This window comes from Rhinoderma darwinii, chromosome 6 (assembly GCF_050947455.1).
Source record: "Rhinoderma darwinii isolate aRhiDar2 chromosome 6, aRhiDar2.hap1, whole genome shotgun sequence".
NCBI lineage: Eukaryota > Metazoa > Chordata > Amphibia > Anura > Rhinodermatidae > Rhinoderma > Rhinoderma darwinii.
In genome coordinates this window covers 139,570,634-139,583,512 of record NC_134692.1, presented here as the reverse complement: position 1 = coordinate 139,583,512, position 12,879 = coordinate 139,570,634, and positions in this window count along the sequence as shown.

Here is a 12,879-nt window from a genome sequence, read left to right as displayed (position 1 = left end):
TTTCATTAAAAAAAAGGAAGCAGCTTTGCAAATCCTGATTAAAAAAATTGTACCATTTTGTGTATACAGCTCCAATGCAGACGTATGTGTCTCCATGATTACAGACTACAAAATACCCAGTGTGTAGTCTTAGCCTGCATGACTTGCAGAATTGGCTCAGTATACATAGGATAGTTACCGGATCATTTTCTTGTCCTCATTGGTGGTTTAGTCGATGCTTGTAGATTATGATCGTTCTGTCCTCGCTGTAAGGGCTTAGTCACACAAACGTGGGGAAACTCGGACATGAAAAAGGTCAGTTTTTCACATCTAAGTTTAATTCCTGTTGGACCCGTTTTCACGGATCCCCATAGACTTGTGTCTATCGAGGGATCCGTGAAAACTGAATAAAATAGGACATGTTCTATTTTTCAACGGACCCTTCCCTTCCCGGTTTCCGCTCCAAAATACTCGTCAAAATACTCTGTGTGAACAGGGCCTAATAGTTATATTCGTTTCTAGGAAACCTTGGCAACAACCATTATAGTTCTCGCAACGGTTGTCATCCAGCTTTTCCACATTCCTAAAAAGGTGTTTTTTTCTCTGCTGGACAATCCCTACATGTTAGAAGGATCCCTTGACAATAAACAGATCACAAAGAGCGCCCTGCATGGAGCCCCTGCGATCAGCTGTAATCTGTGGGGAAACCTGGCAGTAAGTGTTCCGTTACCCTGCAGTGCCACCACAGGAGAAATTAAGCATTACACGGTGCCCATTCATATCAATGTGTTGTCTGTGTAATACAGGACAGGACAGGTCCTCCAGAGACGCTCTATGTAACCACTATCCACTCTGCCCAAGAGATGATTATCCCGAACAGTCGACCCTCCTCTATTACCTCAGAATTCCCTAATAGGGTGTAGAAAAATCAACCTCTTTAAACAATTTATCCTAAGAAAAGGCCATCATTGTTTGATTGATTGGTGGGTGGGTGACCCATAGGACCAGGGCCGATCAGTAGAATGAAGGGCCCTTTCATCGTTTACACAGTCACAGCGCCGTACATACCAGTGTGGCTGTGCCCGGTAGTGCAGCTCAGTCCCATTAACTTGAGAGTGCTGAGTGGGGACCAGCAGTTGTCACCCAGATTTTATTTCTATACAGAATACAACATTAAGGACGATGGAGCCACAATTCCCAAAAGCCGGGGCTGAAAAAAAGCAACCGGAGCAATTTTTATTTATTAATGTCACATGGTAAAGGCACCGGACTCCACAAACCAAACAAACAGTATCTCGTGTTAAAACCCAAAACAGCTTCATGGGCCAAGACAACATTCTGATTTATAAACCACGAGCCAGGAAAATGTTGATTAAAATTCCAAGTAAATTTTGATCCTTAAAATACATTTTAAAAAGTAGAAAAAAATCCTCCTAAGAAGGAAGGAATGTGGAGCAACCGCACTCTATAACAAAGCAGAACAGACGGGTTCACTTAATTAAATAATTCCTGTGCTGCCAGCCGCTCTGCCGTAACAGGGTGTGCGACCTGTGCAGATGATCCTGCTGAAGGGGGCGCCACAGATCCCTGATTTACATGACTTTGCAGGTAAATCAGGGATATAATAAGAAAAACGGAGACATGATGTATTTGGGTGGAGATGCCCTTTAAGAAGTAGAGGCCTGGGAGTCAGAGACTTATGGTTTCTGGCAAAGCTTTCATCTTTTACTGTGTTCACCTGCCAACTGTCCCGTTTCTTTTGGGCAGAAACGGCTTTCGAGGTGGCGACCTGTGCAGCCACACCTGGTGCATTAGTGGCCCATGCTGAAAAGGGCACCTGGTAGTCGAAGGTCCTAAACACCACAAATCCTAATATTAATTGTATAGCAGTATTAGTTTAAGTTCACACAAAGCGTAAATACTGCAGATTTTCCGCAACGGATTTCGTTGTGGAAAATCCGCAGAAAATACAGTAGCAGCAAAGTAGATGAGATAAAACAAATCTCATCCACACGCTGCGTAAATACGGAGAAAAAAAAAACGCTCAGAAATTGACCTGCGGTGCCGAGTTTTATTCCGCAGCGTGTCAATTGTATTTACGTAAACGCTGCTTATTTGTTGCGGGATTTTTCCATTGAATTCAATGGGGAGGTAAATCCCGCAACAAACAGGAGATGTTGCATTTTTGGCGGCGGGTGCGTAGCGATCCCACCGCAAAAAAACGCAACCCGGAAAACAAAAATGATATTATACTTACCTAGGAGTCTGTGTTTCATCCTCCTGGGATGACGCTTCACCCCATGTGACCGCCGCTGCAGCCAATCACATGGGAGAAGACTTTATGTATGGAGCACTTATATTGTCACTCTGTTGGTATTATTTCAGCACTGTATGGCGGTATTAGGCCGTGTGTGGCACTGTACAATTTATTATTTTTGCAGTGTATACTATTGTTATTTACGCATCTGTATGGAAGTATTATTTATTCAACGCATGGACTCGTTATTTGCGCACCATATTGTATGTTACTTATAATTATGCGCTGTACGGTATAGTTATTAGTACACAGTATGACAGTACACAATAGGGGGTGCCATTAGAAGCCCCCACATAGGGCACCCTCCAACGTAAGATTGGCCCTGCATGTGGGATTAAACCCCTATAACAGACCTCAAAGGGGACTGGGTTTATGCAAATGTTCAAATGTGGGGGCGGAGCTTAAAAATGTCCGACAAACTGGGATTCAAATATTTGGAGGTATTTTTTATTACACGTTTTTGTTGGTATTTTCCTTTTTGTTGTGTTTGGAATTTCCTATCTTTGTTTTCTGTAAAATCCTCAAACTCCTCACAAATATTTCACATCAGCGCTCGTCTTATCCGGTGACCTCTGTACATAAAGGAACTTCATATTTTTCCATATCTCATTTGTTTTATTGTTTTTTTTCTCAGCAGATCTGGGGCAAGAGGTCAAAGATAATAAAACACAATAACAGAGCTATTGATGATCGTTTTCTTCCCAGCATGCTTTGCGCGGTGTTGTGATACGTCCTGAAGTCACAAAACAATATGTAGGTTCTTCTCGATGTGGCCTGAGGAAAAGACGTCAACTCGCACAATGCCGCTTACAATGATTAGATCAGCGCTGAGGAGCCCGGAGAGAAAATATAGACAAGTAGCAAGATTCACATCGATCCACAAAGAAAACACGATTATCTCTTACACCCGGTCTAATAGACACTCAGGCGGCCATTGAGGCACGAGACCCTCTGTCTCCATGGGGAGAGGAGGGCGAACTGTAAGCATGTAATTGCAGCCGTTAAATGACAAAATTCTGTCTTCCTGCATTTACCACTAGAGGGAGCTGAGGAGCTTACGGCATACTGTGTTATTATAGAGTTCTGTGTATAAACAGTATGCAGTAAGCTCATAAGCTCCCTCTAGTGGTGGCTGCGGGAAGACAGAATTTCATCATGTCGATGCAGCAATTTTGGAATTTTAGAAAAACTGTAGGGGAAATAAGAAATTTCCGTCCTCCTCCTCCACCAATATGAGAAAATCCTCGGAGATTTGAGCAATGGACCTTTCAAGTAAAAATGAGGAAGTCCAAACGAAATAATATCTCCGTGAAAGACCATTTCCCCCTAACAATACATCACCAGTGATCTCTCCGCCTCTTAGTTATAGCTGTTTCTGGCAAAGTTAAGTAACAACTCTATGGCGGCCAAAAATAATGCCACCCAGCTTTCCCGGACTCCTGAAGGGTAAATCAGTTAAGTAGTACAAGGTTCCCTAATAGAAAAACTGGGTAAACTACCCTTATGCGAGCTGTAATGGCAGCCATATTGGTTGTCATCCTGCTTTCCCAAAAACAGATATATTTAAGAAACGGCTGAATAGAATTGCGTTTTTTCAAGGTTTTAGCTCGGGCAGGAAGGGAATATTATTTCGTTGCTTTAGGGCGGGTTCACACATAGCGGAATTTCACTTAAATTCCGCTGCGGACACTCCGCAGCGTTAATCCGCAGCGGAGCCGTTTCTCCATTGACTTTCACTTTAATTTAGCAGTGTTCGTTTACACGATGCGTACAATTCCGCTGCGGAGCATAGGCTGCGGAGCGGAATTTGGTGTCCGCAGCATGCTCTGTCTGTTGCGGAGCAGTGGCGGACTGGTTGCGGACTCATGGCGGAATTTCTCCATTGACTTCAATGGAGAGTCAAAATTCCGCAATGAAGTCCGCAGATCTTATGTGTGCTGCGGAGCGTATTGTTTTTACTACCATGACATTTCTTCATTCTGGCTGGACCTATGTATTTCTAGGTCTACAGCCAGACTGAGGAAGTCAATGGGGCTCCCGTAATGACGGGAGCGTTGCTAGGAGACGTCTGTAAATAGTCACTGTCCAGGGTGCTGAAAGAGTTAAGCGATCGGCAGTAACTGTTTCTGCACCCGGGACAGTGACTACCGATCTCAATATACATGTATCTGTAAAAAAAAATATAAGTTCATACTTACCGAGAACTCCCTGCGTCTGTCTCCAGTCCGGCCTCCCAGGATGACGTTTCAGTGTAAGTGACGGCTGCAGCCAATCACAGGCCAAGCACAGGCTGCAGCGGTCACATGGACTGGAGCGTCATCCAGGGAGGTCGGGCCGGATGCCGAAAGAGGGACGCGTCACCAAGACAACGGGCGGTAAGTATGAATTTCTTTGACTTTCACTAGGGAAAGTGCTGTCCCTTCTCTCTATCCTGCACTGAATAGGGAGAAGAGAAGCACTTTTCCTGCAGTCCGCAGCGGCCAGTCCGCATCAATTTTCTGCACATTTTGTGCAGATCCGCTGCAGAATCTGCAACGCAGATTCTGTGCGGCATTGATGCGGACAGTTGCGGAGGAATTCCGCCATGTGTGGTCATGCCCTTATAATATTTATCCAATCTCCCAGCTTTAATAATAAGCAGCGCCATGTGACCGGACCCCTTCAGCTTTGGCTGCGTCACCGGTTTTATCAGCAGGAGGGGTGTGAAGTTTTCTGACAGATCTATCACCAGGTTAAAGCTGCGCTTAGCTGTGAACGTTCACGTGCGTGTTATTACGTTTTATACGGGGGAGACGGTCATTGCGTGCGCAAACAGCGAGTCCACACGTCATCACCTGGTCATTACTGTGGAACAAGCCCCATAGCTGCACATTTGTAAAAAAAAAAATCTTGGTTTCTACAGAGATTCTTCACTTCATGTCTTAATTGTATCTGTTTCTGGGAAAGCTGGGTATCAACCAATATGGCTGCCATTACAGTTCCCATAGGGGTAGTCACCCAGCCTTCCCTGGCTGCTTTAAAGGGGGCGTCACAATGATTAGGTTTGCAAAAAATCTGGGTGACAAACTATAAGAATTGTAATGGCAGTGATTACCTCTTACCACTTTTAATAAACTCATTATAGTTGTCACCCAGCTTTCCCAGATCCCTGAATGGCAAATCGGACTTGTTATCCGGTGATATATATTCTATTTTCCCCAGGTAGCTGCATAACTAGTAAGGTTTGCTATTCAAAGATGGGAAAGATGAGTGACAACTGTTGTAGAAGCTTTTGTTGCAGCATGTTGCTCTCTACCCAGCTTTCCCAAAAAGAGATATAACTAGAAATAGTTACTATTGGTCTGTAACAATATGTGATACGTGGAGTTTTCCTTGAAGGAACAAGAAATAAATAAAGGGCACAGGAATGGACACTGATTACCCCTAAAACTGGCAATTTAAGACGTACAATGTCCATTTTACAGATGGAGTATTGCAGAAATCCCTGATAGGAGCTGATACAGAATGTGGGACATGTGTGAAGAACAGACGTCAGCCTGTCCCAAGGACACCAGATCTAGACTGGCTGCAACTGGTGACATCAGCGACAGTGTGGACTGGGACGTACAGAACATCTGTGTGTGTCACAAGGCTGCGCGCCTCTGTACTCCGCTTATAATATTTATATACATTTAACGTGTATATATATATATATATGTTATATTTTATATAGATTTTTTTAATATATTTATATATTATATAGATTTAATTTATATATATTCATAATGTTTTTATTATACTTTATTTTTATATTATATTTATATGTCATATATTTTTCTATATTATTTTCTATTATTATTATTTTAGAAAGATTAAATTTTTCTTTTTTTCAAGATTTTATTTTCATCTTCACCTTCAACTATAGACTTTTTTATATATATTTATATGTTGTATTTTTTATTTATATATATATTACATAATTTCTATATTATTATTATTATTATTATTATTATTTTAGGAGGATTTAAATTGTATTCTTTGCCAGATTTTATTTTCACCTTCCATATAATCTCTGTAAATTAAAAAATTGCCCATTTCCTTTTCCCTATTTTTTTTTTCTTCTTTTTACTTAGGGACCTTAATTCCGTCTGTATGTATATTGTTGGTATTGTATGTATATTGTTGGTATTGTATGTATATTGTTGGTATTGTATGTATATTGTTGGTATTGTTGGTATTGTATGTATATTGTTGGTATTGTATGTATATTGTTGGTATTGCGTGTATTTTGTAATTAAAATTTGTAATGCCATTTTTCTTTTTAATTTCCTATCACGCACCATTAGAAAATGGCCCACCAGCGAAAGGGTTAAATCAAATAGGCATAAGAATATTTTTGAATCTTTGAGGGAAAAAAATGTCGGAGACGAATAAAATAATTCAATCTTAGACATTCTTCGTTTACCTCGGGATTGTACGTTAGGATTAGAGAGGCTCCTGACATGGGTCGGGCTTTGAGGCCTACACAACAGGCTTCAGGTCACTGTGCCCTGTCCACCATATTCTGAGTAAATACATATCTAGCAAATGTGGTTTGTTAGTTGGCGGGATCTGCGGGGCGACCTGCCCTACTCGCATTTTCGGAGGGCCACTGCACCTTTAAGAATGGCGAATAGAGAAGTTCATTCCTGACATTGAAAAACGTCACAGCTTTTGTGTCAGGAAACTCTTTTTGGCCATGTTCAGACGGAGTCGTTGCAGATTTTTGGTGCCGATTCCGCACTAAAATCCTCAACAAGTTACAGTACAATATATGCGAATTAGGTTTTGAAAACCCCATTCACATGTAGCGCAATTTTTCCGCTACGGATTTGCTAAAATCGGAGCATACCTATTATGACGGAGATTTCTGCTATGGATTTAACCCTTTCCCAAAAAGGGTGAAATCAGCTGCAAATCTACATGAATTTTGTTGCGGCCTCTTTGCCGATCTGCGGCAAAATCCGTGGCTCTTATAATGTATAAATCCTTCCCAAAAAGAGAATACAGATAGATGCCTGGGTCCTTTATTAATATATAAAACAAAGTCATTATAATAAGACACGACTCCAGTCTTCATTCCGCTCCTGGTTGAAAGAGATACTTGGTATGGGGCGCCACCTAGTGGTGTAAGGGAATTGTACAGGTTGCTGTCAGAAAATCCAGAAAAAAGATTGCACGTTACATTGTCATCACAGCACATTTCTAAAACACAAGTCGGGGCACAAGTACTTGTCTATAGTGAACTAACTATGTAATAAGCAGCCACACAGGAGAATACCAGAGATCTCTGCTGTGTGGGGCTCCAGGTCAGTAAGACTTTGAAGGCTGGGTGAGGGGTTAACTGGCTCCGTTCACCTCTAAACACCATTTTAAAGTTTAGATGTAGAATAATCTACATGCAAAGTTTAGTCAGTTTGTGTTATTTACCTGGCACTGATCCTGTGTTACAGCCCGTATTATACTTCAGAGCTGCATTCATAATTCTGCCATTTCAGAGCTGAAATCTCCTAGTATTCCCTGTTTGTTTAGTGTTTGAACAGACTTTTCTCTGGTAATCAGGATTCTGGACAGTGTCACCGTTACATCTGGCACTGCACAGTCATCTGTCATAAGGAAAATTAACTGCCCCCGCCCCCTGTCTTATAGGAGCTCAGATAAGCTGTTAGGCACGTGTCTGTCAACCATCTAGCCAAATGTCTGCAATAGCCACCAGCAGAATAGTGAGTGCAGCTCTGGAGTATAAAACAAGATATAACTCAGGATAAGTACAGGATAAGTAATGTAATGTATGTACACAGTGACTCCACCAGCAGAATAGTGAGTGCAGCTCTGGAGTATAAAACAAGATATAACTCAGGATCAGTACAGGATAAGTAATGTATGTACACAGTGACTCCACCAGCAGAATAGTGAGTGCAGCTCTGGAGTATAATACAGGATGTAACTCAGGATCAGTACAGAATAAGTAATGCAATGTATGTACACTGTGACTCCACCAGCAGAATAGTGAGTGCAGCTCTGGAGTGTAACTGTAATGACGGGGTAGGGAGACAGACAGGTGAGCCCTAATCTACCCGCCACTCAGTCCCTGCCTACTTGCACGGCCCGTCCTAGGCGACGGCGTACAACTGGGCGAAGGTCCCTATGCTCAATAAGTGCACGACAGACCAACAGACAAGGGTACACAGAAGCTAAGGGAAATGGGGCAGTTGCCCACGGCAACACCGTGAGCAACAAGAGTAGTGAACGAGCCGAGTCAAACCAGGAGTGTACGAGGTACCAAACGCAGAGCAGGAGAGTAGTCAGTAAAGCCAGAGTCAATTTGAAGCAGAGATCAATAGTACTATCAGGAGCAGCAAAGCCAGGAAACCAGACAGAATCACAGGCAAAGGAGGAGCAGGAAATTAAGGTATAAATAGACAGAGGGCGGGAGCTAGCTCCGTCTGGCCAGGCTGTGATAGGTTCTCCCACTCCTCAGCCTCCCAGCCTGAGTAGTAGCAGATCGAGTCGCTTTAACAGACCTAGGCACAGATGCAGACTGATTAACCACAGGCGTCGACAAAGAAGCTGTGTCAGGCAAATCCATTACAGTAACACCCATGGCCGCCAGGTTTACTCACCTCTTGACGGCCGCAGCCATGGATCAGTGAGCGCTGGCCCACATCTCCTCCTCAGGAGACGCCAGCGCTCACTTCCGCTTCACTCTGCTGAGTCCCATAGGGTGCGCGTGCACGCTCGTGCCTGGTCTTAAAGGGCCAACGCGCACCTGAATTAGATACCCAAATTAGCCCATGAGCACCCTGGACTATAAGAAGGGCCCTGCCCCTTCCTGCATTGCCTGAGCATTGTTGTCGTTTACCTATTTTCCTCTTTGCAAATGGTCCCTTAAGTGTTTTCCAGTTCCCAGCATTCCCGTTCCTGCTTCCTGTATCCTGTGTCCCGTGCTATCCTGGTTCAAGTGCCGTTTAGAGTTGGAGTCGTGTTGTGCTGTGTACTACGCCTTCCTGGTTACACCGTGCCTGGTGTCTGCCTGCTGCCAAGGTCCCATCCGAGCCTGTCTTCGCTACTGTCAGAAGTTACCACAGGTACACCTATCTGAACTATTGACTTTGACTGTACTCTGTTGGCCAGCTGCTATACCGTCAAGGCGGTACGGTCCAGTGGGTCCACACACCCAACGTGGACATGGAGTATAATACAGGATATAACTCAGGATCAGTAATGTATGTACACAGTGACTCCACAAGCAGAATAGTGAGTGCAGCTCTGGAGTATAATACAGGATGTAACTCAGGATCAGTACAAGATAAGTAATGTCATGTATGTACACAGTGACTCCACCAGCAGAATAGTGAGTGCAGATCTGGAGTAGAATACAGGATGTAACTCAGGATCAGTACAGGATAAGTAATATAATGTATGTACACAGTGACTCCACAAGCAGAATAGTGAGTGCAGCTCTGGAGTATAAGGGCATGACCACACATGGCGGAATTCCTCCGCAACTGTCCGCATCAATGCCGCACAGAATCTGCGTTGCAGATTCTGCAGCGGATCTGCACAAAATGTGCAGAAAATTGATGCGGACTGGCCGCTGCGGACTGCAGGAAAAGTGCTTCTCTTCTCCCTATTCAGTGCAGGATAGAGAGAAGGGACAGCACTTTCCCTAGTGAAAGTCAAAGAATTTCATACTTACCGCCCGTTGTCTTGGTGACGCGTCCCTCTTTCGGCATCCGGCCGGACCTCCCTGGATGACGCTCCAGTCCATGTGACCGCTGCAGCCTGTGCTTGGCCTGTGATTGGCTGCAGCCGTCACTTACACTGAAACGTCATCCTGGGAGGCCGGACTGGAGACAGACGCAGGGAGTTCTCGGTAAGTATGAACTTATCTATTTTTTTACAGATACATGTATATTGAGATCGGTAGTCACTGTCCCGGGTGCAGAAACAGTTACTGCCGATCGCGTAACTCTTTCAGCACCCTGGACAGTGACTATTTACAGACGTCTCCTAGCAACGCTCCCGTCATTACGGGAGCCCCATTGACTTCCTCAGTCTGGCTGTAGACCTAGAAATACATAGGTCCAGCCAGAATGAAGAAATGTCATGGTAGTAAAAACAATACGCTCCGCAGCACACATAAGATCTGCGGACTTCATTGCGGAATTTTGACTCTCCATTGAAGTCAATGGAGAAATTCCGCCATGAGTCCGCAACCAGTCCGCCACTGCTCCGCAACAGACAGAGCATGCTGCGGACACCAAATTCCGCTCCGCAGCCTATGCTCCGCAGCGGAATTGTATGCATCGTGTAAACGAACACTGCTAAATTAAAGTGAAAGTCAATGGAGAAACGGCTCCGCTGCGGATTAACGCTGCGGAGTGTCCGCAGCGGAATTTAAGTGAAATTCCGCTATGTGTGAACCCGCCCTAATACAGGCTGTAACTCAGGATCAGTACAGGATAAGTAATGTAATGTATGTACACAGTGACTAAACCAGCAGAATAGTGAGTGCAGCTCTAGAGTATAATACAGGATGTAACTCAGGATCAGTACAGGATAAGTAATGTAATGTATGTACACAGTGACTCCACCAGCAGAATAGTGAGCGCAGCTCTGGAGTATATACAGGATATAACTGCGATTAGTACAGGATAAGTAATGTATTGTTTTTATACAGTGACTCCACCAGCAGAATAGTGAGTGCAGCTCTGGAGTATAATACAGGATGTAACTCAGGATCAGTACAGGATAAGTATGTAATGTATGTACACAGTGACTTCACCAGCAGAATAGTGAGTGCAGCTCTGGAGTATAATACAGAATGTAACTCAGGATCAGTACAGGATAAGTAATGTAATGTATGTACACAGTGACTCCACAGCAGAATAGTGAGTGCAGCTCTGGAGTATAATACAGGATGTAACTCAGGATCAGTACAGGATAAGTAATGTAATGTATGTACTCAGTGACTCCACCAGCAGAATAGTGAGTGCAGCTCTGGAGTATAATACAGGATATAACTCAGGATCAGCACAGGATAAGTAATGTAATGTATGTACACAGTGACTCCACCAGCAGAATAGTGAGTGCAGCTCTGGGGTATAATACAGGATGTAACTCAGGATCAGTACAGGATAAGTAATGTATGTACACAGTGACTCCACCAGCAGAATAGTGAGTGCAGCTCTGGAGTATAATACAGGATGTAACTCAGGATCAGTACAGGATAAGTAATGTAATGTATGTACTCAGTGACTCCACCAGCAGAATAGTGAGTGCAGCTCTGGAGTATAATACAGGATATAACTCAGGATCAGCACAGGATAAGTAATGTAATGTATGTACACAGTGACTCCACCAGCAGAATAGTGAGTGCAGCTCTGGGGTATAATACAGGATGTAACTCAGGATCAGTACAGGATAAGTAATGTAATGTATGTACACAGTGACTCCACCAGCAGAATAGTGAGTGCAGCTCTGGAGTATAATACAGGATGTAACTCAGGATCAGTACAGGATAAATCAACTTTTTATAGAGATTTTCTGTATATATAAACAGTACAATAAGAGATATACGCTTAAAATGCAGTCCATGGGGATCATAGACCTCTGATATTAACCAAACCATCTGATCACAATGTGTGACTTCCCCTTTAACTCATTATGCTAATTGCAGCTCCGCATTTTCCATTTTTGGCACAGATCTTCTTAAATCTATTGATCTGCCGTTTGCAGAGCAGATAGAAAAATGAGATAATGCTTTTTCCATGCTTCAAAGATTCATTTTATTAACGTGATGTAACAGAATTATAATCACCTCATCTGTCAGAGCGCTCAGCTATTACCGCTAATGAGACCTAATACCGTTAATTGGCCTCCTCTCCAGACCATCTCCTGCATGGAGACCGGGGGGCAAAAACTGAACAAAGGTTATAGGATGACATGTTCTATATCCAGCGCTTCATCTCGCCTCGGCTGCGGTGCCAGGAACCATCTTTTATCCTGTAATGCATAACCTTATTTCTAGAAAATGAATGTTAATATCTAAGTGGTTTCTATGGTTACAGAAAGGGGCACCATTGATTACCAATGGCAGGTCAAGGTTACCCAGTCACCAGAACGAGCGCCCATTACATTATGATATATAAACACTGAACTATTCAGCACCAGTGAGCCCAGTGAATTCTCCTAACCAAGAAGCCAGAAAAAGTAAGCCCCGCCCCCCTGACTCCTCATCTGTAGGACTCTTCTTGTTCCTAAGGAGTCCGAGCTGCAGGAAAGGGATTGTGTGTTATGGGATCCCTCTCGGCTCTGCTGGATGTCGGAGGGGTCACAGAGAGGAAGAGTGTTGGTGACCAGGTACATTCAAGCCACATGATGTCCGCTTTAGTGGGGGCAAGAGCACAATCTAATATATCTGTATGGACCTGTCCTGATGGTTCCCTCTAATGCAGACTCAGATTAGAGACTATGTAAAAAACAATATCCCAAAGACCCCTTTAAATGTCTTAAAGGAGAACTCACATCTTTAAAGGAGTGGTGGCCTTTGGGCACCCTCT